Here is a 16,980-nt window from a genome sequence, read left to right on the forward strand (position 1 = left end):
TATGAATTAGTTATTAAACGATATTTGAGGCTTAATATTTATGAATATAAACAGTAGCACGGTGTATGTGACAAAGATCATAATCAGCCACGTGTTATAAACTGACCAATCAGATATCAGAGTGGAGATGGGTTGAGATCCAGTCTAAGCACAAAACCTGAATTCGACAGGCATATGTTCAACAGACAATTCAACTTATACCTCTCTTGATGGCTCAATGATTAGTCAGTACATCATTGTTTCTCAACCAGGCAGTGATACGAATCCCACCGGTGACAAAGCACTCATCAATTACAATTCTCCTCGGTGTACGTTATTCCTCAGGTATAATGTGCTGGATAGTAAACGACATAAGAGACGGTTTAATGCTCCATGCAAGCTTGCCTTCCATGAAAAACATGCTTACCATTTGTGGAAGAACAATCACTGAGACTTTTTGTGGCTTAGAAGTCAAGCTCAGGTGGTATATGAGAGAGCTTATAATGAGGGTGTGAAGATCTTGCTCTCCAGTGGTGATGACCATAAGTCGTTTTCTACCCTCAAGTCATCACTCTTTGGAGTGGATTCAAGCACGTCTCCCCTTATAAGAGCTGATGGAACTGATGTATAATACCCTGCACAGAAGGCAGAACTTTTGGGTCAAGTCTTTTTGAGCAAATAGTGTGGTGCGTCCATGGTGTTGTCTCAGTCATGTTTTCCAAAGCCCAAGTTGTTTTCAATGGCCTTCAGGTCTCGAGAAGTCAAAACTTTGCATCTGGGCCTTGACGGTTATGGTGGCATAGACCCTAAAGGAATCTTTTCCATCTTTTTTAAAAAGACCGCTGATTTAAAAGCTCCTTACATTATTATTATTACTTTAGAAGAATAGTTGAACTTGCAAGTTTTCCCCCTGTTTGGAGGAAGGGAAACATTGCTGCATTACCCAAGGGACTAAATCCGTCGTCACGCCCCTCTGAATATAGGCCGATTTCAATTACCCTGTTATATCTGTTTTGACGAAAATCCTCTCAGTGTGTCTTTGTAGGTTTGTTGAAGAAAATACCTGCTACCAGCATTACAATTTGGGTTTTGTAAAGGCCTTGGTACTTGGGATGCACTCTCAACATACTGTCTTGCAAAGTCCACTTGACGAGGGTGCATGTTCGGTAAGGATTTTAGTGCAGCCTTTGAGCGTGTGATCTTGGACCTTTGCTATTTATAATCTATACTACTGACATGCGGCGGGGTCTGGAGAACAAACTGACTGCATATACTGATGATGCTACTCTTCTGGCTGCTGCTCCTTCTCCGCGACTAGGGTCAGTGGTTGCAGAGTCCCTGAATAGAGATCTGGCGCGTATTCATGAGTACGCTTTGAGGCATGAAGCTTAAGCCTTCTAAGACACAGTGTATGATAGTCGATCCTGAACACTTTTGCCTATACATCCTGATTTGCCCTTAAATGGTACAATTTTAAATATTGGTGACTTTTAAGATACTATGTTTAACTTTTGTTAAGAATTTTACTTTTGAAAACCAGATATGTAATATTCCTAACGGTGACAAAGCACTTATCAAATATAATGCCCCTTAGGTGTAAGTTATTCCCGAGGTATAGTGAACTAAATATAAACGATATTCGTTTTTTTAATATATATATATATATATATATATATATATATATATATATATATATATATATATATATATATATATATATATATCAAACAAATATCGTTTAATATTTACATACTTGTGCACGGGGAATGAGGTGGGGGAAGTTATCACACACCTATTCATTACCATGTTGGTCGGACTTTATCTGACACATTTAACTCTTAAACTTGACATCAGTTGCCGATCTGTTCACTTTCATCTACTAGGGCATTATTCAACTGATCGGCTAGGCTATCCATTAAAATTTTTGCAATTCACTATCAACGACCTGTTACAGTATATACGGATATTCGTTTTTATTTTATTTGTCAAATAAGCTGTATTCTTCCATTCAGAAACTTGTTTTCATTTCGGGAATACTCATGTCTCCCCTTAGCGAATAAACAGCAGCATATGCAGAAGCTCCAAATTTTATGAAGAAATAAGCAATACAAGATTTGCAAAACATCAATGTCACCGCTACATCTGCCCGCCCAATTCTCTATGGGAGTACCCTATAACAGAAAACGTCGCTCAATGCTCCCGCTCATATTCAGGGATGACTCACAAAATATTTACTAGTGACCTGACGCCAAAAAATTTGCAGTAAATCTTGCGCTTCACAAAATATATTTATAAGAACAAGGCAGTATAAAGTTTACAAATAAAACTTAAAACCCACATCAGGTAGAGATTAATCTAAAATAAGCACAATGATGCCATACAATGAATTCGAACTTTGGACAGAAACCCTACAAAAATAGATTATGCAAGAAGTCCTCGAAAAACATCAACCAAGAAAAATAAGTGAACTGCAAGGGTAAGATGTAACTGATATACTAAATGCTTTTAAATCATATACAACATAGACAAGAAATCCAGTAAAAAAGATTACATAGGTTCTTCAACCCACAGTGTTTGGAAAAGAATAAAACACTAAACAGCCTGATGCGAGAGACAGATTGCACTCCATAAAGATAACTAAAATAAACTTAAAGTACAACATTAATTCCAAATACCAGTAATATATATATATATATATATATATATATATATATATATATATATATATATATATATATATATATATATATATATATATATATATATTTTTTTTTTTTTTTTTTTTTTTTTATGATAAAGGAATGCCATTAGTTGTAGCCGCAGCCGAACATGGGCCACATGCGTGTTAGCAATGCGATTAGATTAAGGGATTATTTTTATGATTCTATTCTTGCCTTACCCTCCACGCTTTCTCTTCCATGTTTTCCGGTTTATAATGCCTACAAATCGAACTGCAACTGTCCCCTATATCTATTCTCAGGTAAATCTTCGAGAGGGAGGAGCGAAGCCAACTTCCCACAGCAATGATGAGGCAGCAGGAAAATTGGCAAGAGTCACTAGATTAAAAACAGCTCTCACCTCCGAATCTTCAACACTCGGTCTTGGTGCCTCCATTACCAGGATACTGATGCCCAGATGTCACACAAACAAGGAGTGGTGGAGCCCCGCTTGTAGACTATCTAAGTGGTTGTGCACGATGACCTGACCAATGAAAAATTATTCTACCATACCCCTGCCTGCCTGAAATTTTAAATCCAACCAATGAGAGTCCTATTCTCCTTATGTCCCTCTTCAAGAATTCTTGCATAGACTCATACAGCAGAAGCTTGCAAGCATAAATATGCAGGTATATACACCATTAAGTTGTGTAGGTATTTGATGATTATATATATATATATATATATATATATATATATATATATATATATATATATATATATATATATATATATATATATATATATATACATGTATATATATATATATATATATATATATATATATATATATATATATATATATATATATATATATATATATATATATATATATATATATATATATATATATATATATATATATATATATATATATATATGTGTATGTATATATGTATATATATGTATATATAATATATATGAACCACATACTTCTGATCGGTTCAGTTCGAATGTACTGCCTTTGCACTGACAAATTTTAAACTTTTAGCTTCTTGTCTCTTCTTTTCCACATTCAGTACAATAGCCATTCTTCTGTTGTATCCTTTCGCCTGGTAACAGGAAGTTTCCTACTGTATTTCCTAGATGGAGCCGTGGTAGCTCTATAGCTTTCAGTTTTTGGCTTTCAATTTTTCCCTATTCTCTTTACTCTTCTAAATATTCTTTTATTTATCCCAATCTCTTTCGCTGAATTCCTTGATACCTTCATCAGTTCATTGTTCCCATCCTCTTTTAATTCCTCTAAGGCCCCGTCCACACAATCAAGCTCTGCTTGGTAAACTTTGCCACTTTGCAGGCTAAGCCTGTCGTACGCATTTATGCTGCTGTCCGAACGACGCTGGTTGGTTAGTGAGAGCCTGCTGGCAGTGACTGACACAGGACCGAATATGTACTACAATATGGATCGTAAAAGACCCAAGAAGAAAATCACGCTGTGTATTGTCGTAGCAATGTGTGCAAAGATAAAAGCGACAAGACAGAAAAGGACGTGGTGCAAAGAGTGGCTACAAAGAAGAGCAGACATAGGAAGCCATTTGATGATTTTGCAGGAACTGAGACATACATGGCTATGAATCAGATTTCATCAACTATATGAGAATGGACCCTAACAACTTTTAGAAACTCTTATCTAAAATGGAACCATATATAAGGAAACAAGATACTACCATGAGGCAGAGTATTTCAGTGTACTGGAAAATGGAAGCATGTGTCCTGCATGTCAACCATCACCACCCAGTCTCCCTGTGAATGGCTGACTGGACTGATGAATTCATTTCCATCTTGAACTTGATGGTCTGCACAAAGAAGTTCAGTGTGCTGATGTACAGGTCTCCAACCTCCCAATGACTCGGGGACAACAAATGGTCGGTTGTAAAAACCTTCTGTGCTTAAGTCTTTGATCACCTCTACAGCTCTTTTCCTGAGTAGCGACAAGACTTCTTCCGCCAGGGCCAAAAACCTCTCCAAGCCTATCGAGTAGGCTGCTAAGCTGATAGCAGAGAACACTAAAGGAGGTTTTCCCTGAACAGGATGGAATAGCCCTCTTTGAGGACTTTGACTACCCAGGGTTCTGCATTCCTGGCTTCCCATTTGTCCCAAAGCGGCAAGTTTTGAGGACTACTTCTTGATTGGTTGGGCTGACCGCAGGTTCGTGTGCAGGCGGGGCTGAAACTCGGCTCTTCCGCCTCAAAAAGCTGCTGTTGCAGCCGGGAGACCGTCTTTGTACTGAACAAGACTGAAGCACCACGACTTGGTTCCTTGGAATGCCTTGTAGCTTGCGCCAAAAGGCCTTGGGTTGACTTCTTCTGCAAGTCCGATGCGACGTGTTCTACTGTAGCCCTAGGGAATAATGCAGAACGATCTAAAGATGCAAACAGGAGAGCCAACCTTTGGGAAGGAGTGGCACCTTTTGTGGTAAATGTGCACCACAGTTCTCTCTTCTTGAGAAATCCCATGGAGAATAAGGCAGCCAGCTCTTGGGAGCCATCCCAGATCGCCTTATCCATGCATGAGAGAACCCCTAACCAGTCTAATGAGAAGTTCTCTTGAAGGGTGTTACAGTCTTCAGTTTTCTTGGCTAAGGCCCCCACGGTCCAGACTAAGAAGCTGAAGACCTCAAAGACCTTAAACACATCCCTGACAAAATGGTCGAGCTCCGAAGATGTGAACATAATCTTTGTGGAGTTGAACAATGGTCTCCACGCTGAGTCAATAAGGCTGGAGAAGTCCCCCTGGGAGGAGGCAGAAACTCTCAAGGAAGGCACTTCCCCAGTGGCATATGATAAGTACCTCCTTTGCGACAAGCAGGAGGCAAGGGCACTAAACACAGCCTTACCAAGACCCCTCTTCTTTGCTAATCAATTATCAATACTTGATAAAGCCTTCCTAGAAGAAGAAGAAAGGACCATCTTCAGTAGCCTGGCAGACTCTGCAGGCTGTCTCATCATAAAGGCTGAACCAGGAGACGTCGGGGCTGCTGAAGATAAAAAAGTTGGGTAGGAGAAGAGGAAGTATTTCAGGAGCGCCACATATGCACACGTAGGTTGCTCTTGTTAGATGGATTCGCAATCGGCTTCTTCATTCGACAAAATAGAGGAAGGAGCTAAACCTGGCTGAGCCTGTGTCGCAGACGGTTGCTTCTGCAGATGTCCTATAATGCTATCCAACTAGCATTGGATAGGCTCCAAACAAGGATCTGTGACAGCTGGGGTGGCTCCAAATGCTTGGCTACTGGCGTTGAGCGGACAGGAGGGTGCACCAACACAAGTGGGTACTTGGATACGGGAGAACACTCATGCACAGGTGAGTACTCCAACACAGGTGAAAACTCAGACAAATGGGCTTGGAAACTGGGCACTTGGGCACTGGGCACTCGGATATCACTGGCAGTTTGGATACTACACGACTAGACACTAACCCCTTAGACGCTGGGCGTTCATAAACTTGATGCAAGGACAAGGGGCACTCGGACACTAGACATTTGTACTGGGCACTCGGACACCAGACGCTCATACACTGGGCACTCAGACACTGGGCGCTGGAAACTGAGTGCTCGGGCACTGGGAGCTCGGACACTGGGCACTCATAAACTGGGCATTCAGACACTGGGCGCTCAAACACTGGGTCCTCAAACACTGGGTGCTCAGACACTAGGCACTTGGACACTGGGCGCTTGGAAGTTGGGCACTCAGAAGTTGGGCGCTCGAACAATGGGAGCTTGGACACTGAGCACTGGGACACTGATCATTTGGACACTGGGCACTCAAAATGTTTCCTCGAAAAGGAAGACTGCTTCGGTGCCAAATACCGGCGCTCCGTCAATGAAGGCCCATACAATGCACTCTTGGGACTATCCCAAAAACTGCAGATGGGAAGTGGAATGGGCTCTTGTTCCCTGGGTTGCTTACGGGGAAGCACGGAAGTGCGCTCAGAGGAAGGAACATGCCTTTTCAACGGCCTGGACACATTAAAAAAATGCCTACACCCTCTGTCTGCACTGGAGTCCGAGTCACTGGACAACAGAGCATGCACATCAGTATGGACGCCTTTCCAACGGCGATCCACTGAGTCCTGGGTACAAACAACAGGCTCAGTTGAGGGGGCAACTACCCGTGGGCAAACCCAACTGCCCTCCCTTGGACCTCTGGTTTGCCTCCTCCCAGGTTTAGGGGAGCTTGACAAGGACCTTTGTCTAGGAGCATCAGTGGGACGAGTAGTCACCTCCTCCACTGACACTGCACTTGCACCAACACTGATAACACTCATTTGCTCCATAAGGGCCTTAACAGAAGACCCAATTTGGGCTACGGTATTCACCAAAAGACCAAACTTTTGGTCTTAGCTCCGAGGCTGGCAATGGCATCGGGTTCAGAAGAATGGGAGCCAGGTAGCAGAGTCGATGGAAAAGTTGGAGGGCTGATAATAGGGGAGAAAGCAGTAATAGGCATAGAGGGAATAGGTTGAATAGCAACATCTGATTTCGGAGAAGAAACCTGACTGCCTAAACCCCTAGCTTCGGCTCTAGCAGCCACTTTTCTCTGCCTATCTTTCTGAAGTTTGTCAAGATGTGTGCCTAAAACTTTCCACTTCCCCTGAACCCAGTCTTTGCATTCTTCACATTTAAGATCAAAGGATCAAATCTGCCCTCTCCAATGGCAACACGTAGTGTGCGAGTCATACTTGGCAGAAGTTAGTCTGGTATTACAGCCTTTGCTGCAATACCTAATACAGTACTAGACAAACTAGAATCAAACATAGTAAGTCACAATCAGCCAAAAACATCTAAATAGAGAACTAGCTAAGCTAATAATGATTAGCACACTACCAAATTGAATGAGTACTTCACCAAAGGCAAAAGCTACAACCATCTGGCAAAATTCAAACCAGAGTTTCTCAACCAACCGATGATCAGTCGTTGACCGGCAGAAACGAACTGAGTTCTTCAGCAGTGTTGTACCTATTCTTCCCCGAAAGTGGGCAGGGTTTAGTTACCTACACCAAAACAATAGAGCATTACCGTGAATTTCAAATTTTGAACTACCATGATAGTTAGAAACTAATAGCTATGTAGTTACTCGGTAAGTTACTTATATAAAATTATGATATCAGGAAGCATTTTAATTACCCTAACAGCTCAGGTAAAGGCTCTTTATTCTCTACTTTACACGTTTCTTTAACCCCTACTGTCTCTGCTCCATCCACCTCTCCGAGCCCTATGGATGCAGTTCCAGTGGTTTCTAATGCCTACAGAATATGGAGGTGAAAAAACTACCTCTCTGCTTCACTGCATAACTAAATGGAACTCAGCCAGCATTATTCATCTCTATGAGAACTAAAATACGAGCTGAACTGTGCTCATCTCTCCATTCATCAGCATTAAAATTAACCTCTTGTCTGGGAGTTATCATTTCTCTAAAAAATTACTTATTAAAAGATTGATCTTTTAGTGTCCATTGTTGGTAAGCAAAGTGGTGCACCTAGCAATCTCGTAGTTCCATTGCCTCTTCAGCTCCTGCTTTGTTCGATAGCATGCTGACTGCTCTTCCTTCTAGTGCTAGCATACCAACTCTACCAATTGCTAAAAGCAGCAACTAAAAGGTGCATGTACACTTCAATAATTTTTATTCAGTGAAAAAATGCTGCAAGGACGACAGCGCTTCATGAATTCATAAGCATTACCATTCTCTGAACCTCTTAGCACTTTTTACTTGTCAGCATCCACCAAAGTCTGTTCTTCTGGGACTAACTCTCAGTGGTCTCACACCACAGAGGGGGGGCTCAACAGATCCCACCTGTAGATTGTTCAAACACTGATGTCAGATGTATGTAGCCTACTCATATACTGAATTCACATCTAGTGGCTAAGTTTTAACAGTCTGATTCTCTTGATAGCAGTGTTATTTCTCAAGATAGAAGAGAATAAGATTCTTTTACTTATATTCTGAGAAAAACTGTGTTCCTCAGAACATAAGCACATTGAGTCAGTGTTCTGTGAATCAAAGTGAGCATGCCACATCAGCACTCCCTCATGCACATGACCAGTGAGTGCATAATGCTGCCTCTGCCCACTATGAGGGCATGACTATCACTGCTCAAACAAATACCCACTACTATGGCTGGCATGTGCACTGCTCCCAGAGTACGTGGAGTGCTTGCCTAAATCGATGTTTTCTTCCCACTGCCATCAACCAGGTACTTCTTCGCTAAGGCACAAGAGCCCTCAGGAACTTCTGTTGCAGGAACACTCAGCACAGAGTACAAAATAGTTCACTAGTGCTTTGTGCTGATGCTACTAGTAGACCCTCTGTTGTTATGTTTCCTGCCTCTAGTACAGTACTAGCCAGCCCTTGGGGAAGATTGGTGTAAAGGCTTCCTCCTCATATTTCGCAGAGGTTGCAGTGGCTCACCTGGATTTACCAGTAGTTTTAGAAGATACAGAAGAACCTCCTTTGGCTTCACTTTCAGTTAGCACTCAGTCCACACACAAAAATTCACATTTCACATCTGATAGCAGTCGCAGAATTTTTGTGGAAGAGTGAACCTTGTTCCTGCACTGCCTTAAAATCAGACGTTATTTTGACCCATAAAAGGCAATTTTCTAGTAAGGAACTTGAACCACTCTGTGATCTCCCAAATGAGGAAGATAATGATAACATAATTACTCTATGGGATGAGGTTTCTTTTAACTAAGTCATTGCCTCGGTTTGTGAAATGATGCATAAAGAGAGAAGCCACAGAAATTTCTTCATACTTGAAATTTGAAATTCCCACAGCAGCTGCAGTGGATGCTACCCTCTTGGACCAAGAGGAGAGGATAATAAGCAAAGGATCCAAGGCTGGAGCAAAAAATTTTGTATATTTTCCATCTGACAGATGCCAGGTCTAGAGAGCATTATAAAAGGGCAGGCTGTACCCCACACATGCCCATCAGGTACACCCTGGTATGGAAACCTTATCTAGGGATGTTTCCTCAATTTCTGAGATGCTCATCAATGCCAACTGGCAGGAATGGGTCTTGGATGCTGATACCTCTTCCCATTCAGTGAGCCCCAAGGACTCCACACTTGTCCTTTTGTTCAAGCAGAGGAAGCAGACGAGGAAGTTCTGGGCCACCTACGTTCAGATCTGCCACTGGCAGCTGATCTGAATGTAGGTGGCCCAGAACTTCCTCGTCTGCCTCCTCTGCTTGAACAAAAGACCTTCAGTTATTACCATTTTCTCAACCTTAAAGTACTTTCCATATGATCCAACTCCTATTGCAAGCAAACTGCAGTATACAGTACTGCTATTTTACATTCATAATTAATAACTGCAGCCCAAAATACTGCACGATACCCAGAACACACCATCAACCTGTACCAATACTTGGGCCTAACCAACAACTGGTGCAATCCAGACCTGACACTGACAAAAGAGGCATTTCATATAGGGAACAAAGATATCTGTAGTAAATTACTATTTCTGGCAAGACCCACAATCAGGAGAATACAAAGCCTCAATACACTCCAAGAGGAGTTCTTCAAAACCTCATCCCCTCCTGAAAAGTTGTGGCAAAGGTTGCTAGGTCACCTGGCATTCTTGGGGAAAACTGTTCTTCACAGCTGGTTCAGGCTATGTTTGCTGCAATTGGAATTGAACAAACAGTGGCCTCCTGCAGATCATCTAAATATCCTTCTTGCTTCATCCTCAGGAAGGGCCCTCACAGATCTGTATCAGTGGCTAGATAAACAGAACCTAAGAATAAGAGTTCCTATGTACCCTCCCATTCAAGGCTTATTGATCTTTATGGATGACTTAAGGTGAAGATGGGCTCAAGATTTAGTAACCTCAGGCCTATGGTCACAAGAGGAAAAGGACCTGCAAAATAAATTTTCAAGACCTGTGGGCCATACTACTAGCCATGCAGGCATTCAAAGAGTACCTGTCCAACAAGTATTTCTGGCCAAAGGGTACCTGCATCCCAAGATCTGAAGCAAGCTTTGGAAGCAATGGGGAACTCCCTTATTAGACCTATTTGCCTGCAGCCTGAGTCACAAACTTCCAACCTACTGTTCAGCCAAGCTCCAGTGATTACAGTTATTTGGAAAATGTCACCTCAAAGAAAGGTTAGGATATCTTAAGTCACTGTATGATGAACCAATTATTCTTCAGTTTCTCTCCTCCTTTCCCAGTAACAGCCTATCACACATACAGCATATAGGGTAGGCCTATATTTCCCTCCTTCTCCTGTACTTTAAGGGTAATTCATTGTTGCTGTTGGTTCTATTCACTTACATTTGTTTTCCTCCACCCAATATCCCACTTTCCACTGTGGCACAACCAGAATTGAGGTATCAGTAAGAGACACAAAAATGAGTGGTTGGCCACAGGCTAAAAATGACGGTCAAAATGCACTAGTCACAAGGTAAGCCAAAGAGAAATAGACCTATACAGTTCGTCATTTGCAATGAAAATAAATTTCTACAAAGATTATTATACCTTTAAAACACAAATTTAAGACTTTTTATTCAATATTAGAACTATCACAAATTATTACATGCAGTCCTCGGTTAATGGCAGGGGTTCCGTTCCTGGCTGAGCACCACTGACCAAAAAACGCAGATAATTATGGTAATTAATGATGTTTACAACATCGTAAGGGCCAATAAACCGCTTATCGGCACCGTTAACTGCTTACTGACGCTGAAAATCACTTACTGTTGCCGAAAATCTGGTTAACGATATCGTTAGCCAAACGCCATAGAACCGGAACGCCTTTAACCAATGCCGCTGATAAGCGAGGACTGTCTGTACTAAGCTATTACTATTCTTATTCTTGTTTACTGTGGGACTTGATGTCATCTTCAATCATTTCTCTCCATCCCACCCATACCAAAGTGCACTACCTGAGATGTTTCAGCACAACTGAGCATACCTAATGCTTGAAACCATAACCTCTGACAGTTCCTTTCAAGTTTTACAATTTATTCCATTTTGTCTATATCTGTCAAACATGACACCCCAGCCAAAGTACTGTATACTTATGCCATGGTGTTGTCATGCCTGCTGGTATAAGTCTTTTAGGCTCTGCTACACAGTCATTGTTTTATATTATGAGTGAAAAGGTCTATTAATTTTCATGTTGTAGGTGAAGTAAATCATGTTTTTTTTATTAGAGTAAATAATTTTATGATTTTGAATGGAAAATATGGGTTTTCTGACAGTTTTTTTAATCTGATTTTGACACATTTGACTTTCCTATCCAATACAAACATTTCTTTAACCTGTTACACTACCCTATATCTAATGCTGATGGAGCAGCGGGGATGAGGGAGGAGACCCCTGTGGGAAACAATACCTTTTGGATCAGTTTAGCTTGGGAAGGTTTGGTTATGCTTGGCCTATAATGCATCACTATAGCAAAATCCACCGCTCTTTGCAGCTAAGCCCCGCCCACTGATTACATCACGACCATTCCTTAAAGCTGATTGGTTGGCAATGGTTTCGAAAAGTTGGTTAACCTGTGGTTCTTTTCGTCTTCATTAATTTTGCAATGGCTATTTTACCGAACTAAAATACGTTCTATTGATTATCAAAAGGAAACCTGATATTATCCCCTGAAATAAAATCATAATACACATCTCCCTAAAAATGGCAAAATAATAGGAAAAAATGAATGAAGTCAGGAGTGTTCTGTGATGCTGCAATGTTGTTTTTTGTAAATGAGGTTCACCTGAATACGGAGGTGACACAGCAAATGTCCGCTTTCGAATCGGTGTAATAATCGATACCCGGTATTCGTGGGGAATGCATACCACTACCCCCCGCGAATAGCTCAAATCCGTGAATACTTAAAATTCCTCTAAAAATGCTTATAACTGCCTATTTTGATAGTTCAAAACACCAAAAAACCCTCTAAAAAAGCTTATACCTGAATATTTTAAGTTTTATTGCAAAAAGTGCATTTAGTCACGAAAATATGAAAATACAGTAATTTGTGAATATTTCACTAAAAAATACAGCGAATAGGCAAGTTTTCAACAAATAATGTGTATATATGTTCCACAGAGAAATCCACAAACAGGTGAAGCCGCGAATCCAGAACTACGAATAGGTGGGGTCTACTGTACTTGAATTACAGGATAATGATAATTACCATCTGATATTGTTAAGCGTGTTCACCATTCTAAATGTAAACACAAGACTTTCTCAGAGCTATGCAATCTGGTATTTCATATGAATTCTAGGAAATTTTACTACATTTTAATAGTCATAAAATCGATTTCATTGCAATCATTTACACATTCCGTGGGATAACAAGTGACTGCACCCTACAAAACCAGAATATGCCTATGTTTAACTTAGGGTTACAGTATTGCAGGCTATACAAGTCATATTGGATATAATTTGCTGAGAATTTTCTTTCGAAATGACAGGATCATAAAAAATGACATAAACTTATACAGTAATGTCCTATGTCTTAATATCGTTTTACGCAGCTTATGAGGTTTGGATTACAGGCCTATCTTATATTCAGTCGTTTTATTGTGGTTCTTATTGTGGTTATTCTTATTTTTGTTGCTGCTGTTATGGTGCTTGTAGTGTCTAAGATAATTTTTCATATGGTATCCTAACATTGCAGAATAAGCATAACCCTATTCATAAAGTACTAGCATAAAGAATTATCCGCCTACTATTGTTAATTCAAATTTAGTCCTTTGTTTTAATCAAAAGTAACTGAGATCTCTATGAATATAGTATATGCTAGAATATTCTCCTAACAACAGAGAGAGAGAGAGAGAGAGAGAGAGAGAGAAAATTTACTGACTCTTATTTATCCTTTTGTCCAAAAAGGTAATCTACAAGAACGCCCCCAGAATCAAATGATTCATGGGCTAATAGCACACTGGTTTGGGTCATCTCATACATAATTTCTTTCTTATTTCGTTAAGAATCTTATGATACCTTCTTAGCATAGCCTTCATTTTCATAGAAATGCTATAGCAGCCTTATATTTACTCATCACAGCAATATAATTCGTTATCCCTTTTGTAAAATTGCGAGTAGTTCGATAGCTTTGTGTAAGACTGAGACAGCCCTATGATTGGTCTGTGTGTGCCACTGGATACATGCCCACAAATTTTACTTTTATTCTTTGTGGTATAAGTGGCGTTACATTTACTATGGACACCAACGCATGTACACATGTATGTGTATATGCACATGCTTGTATCTGTACATTTCCCTGTATGCATATACATTATATATTGTGGGGTTGGAGCTACTATATTAATAATCAAAAGCTACTCCATTTCCAACTGATACGGGTGGAAAACTATTTGCAATAAGAAATTAACGTGTAGGCCCATTACTTGTCATTGCCTCAAAACATAAGAATTGGATGTGTAGGCTTATGCCCTGTCATTGCCTTAAAACATAAGAAATTGATGTGTACGCCTATGGCCTGCTATTGCCTAAAAACAACATAAAATGACATGTAGGCCTATGCCCTGTTATTGCCTAAAAATATAAGAAACTGACGTGTAGGCACATGCCCTGTTGATGCCTAAAAATATAAAATGAAATGTAGGCCTATGCCCTGTTACTGCCTCAAAATATAAAATGACATGTAGGCGTATGCCCTGTTATTGCCTCAAAATATAAGAAATTGACGTGTAAGCCTGTGCCCTGTCATTGCCCCAAAACATAAGAAGTTGACATGTAGGCTTATGCCCTGTTATTGCCTCAAAATATTAAATGACAAGTAGGCCTATGCCCTGTTATTACCTCAAAATATAAAATGACAAGTAGGCCTATGCCAAGTTATTGCCTCAAAATATAAGAAATCGATATGTAGGCCTATGCCCTGTTATTGCCTCAAAATATAATAAAATGACGTACAGGCTTATGCCCTGTCATTGGCTCAAAATATATGAATTTTATATGTTGGCCTAATCTCACAATGATATTAACATTTGATGAGCAAGACTATGATGAATTAATACCTTAATATAAGAACTGGCTGCATTAGTCTATGCTTCATGTCAATTACGCTAATGTGGTCTATGTGGAATAGCTTACGTAGGCCAACACCATTTCAAAAGGAAAAAAAAAGCAAGATGCTTGTGTATTTAGGTTGTGTATGATAAAAAAAAAAATGTGCAGACAGAACGATCCAAGATTTTCATAATGATATATAACTTAATATATCTTTTATCGGAGATATCAACTGTATACTGGTACTTCACAACTCTAGTAACTTAAATCTGTGGTGTCATCGTTCATACATGGAGCTCAACAATACCAAACGGAGTCAAATCCATACTGGTAATCATATGGACTGTTAATTAGTGTGACGTCATTCCCCTTCAAGAGTTAGCCAATCACTGGCATGCAGTGGGCGGGGCTTAGCTGCAAAGGGCATGGATTTTGCTATAGGCTACCGGTATGCGTCACTCGTTTTGTCACCTCACACAAATACCTAAGTTCCCTCTATAGTGACCCATTACTTTTAGACACAAGGGATTGTAATGGGTTAACTTAACCCTGCATTTGTGACAGAAATGAATTTCATATTGAACATAGTCACTTCAAAGTCCATCAGATAAATTATTATTAACAATATTTCTGCATTATAAAATGTTTAAAAGTAACATTTACCAACAAAATTTCCATAAACACTTCCATCATATAATATTTACCTCAATCTACCAGTAACATGACCTAGGCCTATCACAGGCTACCGGAAGGCAGAACTCCTGCCGCTAGGTTCTCGGCTCATACAGGCCTAGCCTAATATGGAATGCTTTTCTACATATTAGCTACAAAACAATATTACCAGGACTTTCGATTATAACTGACGACAATTTTATTATTACAATGGTGTACACACCTGCTACCGGCAGCAGACAGTTATGACGTGCAGCTCTTGGCAGAAGTGCGCGTTTCTTCTACGAATTATTTTGCACATTTAAATAAAAGTGATAAATAATGCACGACACTAAGTTTCAAGTAACATTCTCGTTAAAATAAAGACACTCTTACCGACTGTCTTTGTTACTTATATCACTGACACTCCACGAACTGAATAGTTTTAGGATAAGTTTTGAAGTTTGTGTCCGAATGTAAACAAATAGCTTCTTCTTCTTCTTCGTTTAAAGTTCACATTGTAGAGACATGACGTGTATTTGGCAGTATACGGTTCAATATTTATCTTTTTAAAAACATTTCCTATTTTTCATGCTGATAATAGTCTATTTCTATCACATACACTTAAAAAGTATTGAAATTCTTATGAAATAGCTCCCGAATGCAGTCAAAATGAACAAAGAGGAAAAAAGTAATATAGTAATATAAAGGGAAAGGTACAGCAATGATATTAAATATATCAACGCAATGAAAGATATGAAATAGAAGAAGAAATCATAGTGCTTCGGTTAACAACTGGAAAACAATGGTTTTCTTAAAGCGAAAAATGAAGATAAAACTCGGAAAACTAGCAAAAAAAGAAATTAGCTGTTTTCCAAAGTGAGAAGTATTTAGAGCAAAATTTTAGGCTCCACCAAAGAGCTTACAGCCTCCTGTTATTAGATTAGAGATAGGAACATCATTTAATATAACAAGAGATAAATAATTAAATTTTATCAGAAACATGCCTTGAATGGCTCTATATATGAAAAAAACTTAGACCAATGTGAGGGAACTAGGAGATTCAGTCAAGTAAAAGAATTCATAAAAGACTAAATCCAGATCTATGTAAAATACAGCAAATTAAAGATATACAACTAGACGACAACATATGAATGGAACATAATAAGGCTTAAAAAAAGAAAATGAAGACAAACAGCTTTATGTAGTCACATAAAATAGAAAGGCAACACAGACGACGAATAGTGGTATGACTACACAAAAAGTCAGATTTTATCATTACGGCTAAAGAGACCCAAAGCAACCATTAAACAGAGTAAGCATGCATGGGCCTAGGTAACCAAAGGAAAAAGACACCTAGTTCTTTTTCCAGCGGCCAATATACTATGGAGTAAATGGAGCAGCTGAACCAGAGCCCTTAAAACATGCCACTTAATGAATAAAACAGGCGTATCTAGTAAACATATGGAACAAATATATTCATAATAGTAATAAATTACTAAAACACTATTACTATAAGTGCAGTATAATCACTTATTGAGTCTTAATGTCATGTCAGCCAGACAATAGGGAACCATTCCTATAATGTAATGTATAGGGGAGAGCGGTGATGGTCCGGACATTTTTTTTAATTTCTCTCTAGAAGTCAGAGTTTAAG

This window comes from Macrobrachium rosenbergii, chromosome 42 (assembly GCF_040412425.1).
Source record: "Macrobrachium rosenbergii isolate ZJJX-2024 chromosome 42, ASM4041242v1, whole genome shotgun sequence".
In the NCBI taxonomy this organism is placed as follows: domain Eukaryota; kingdom Metazoa; phylum Arthropoda; class Malacostraca; order Decapoda; family Palaemonidae; genus Macrobrachium; species Macrobrachium rosenbergii.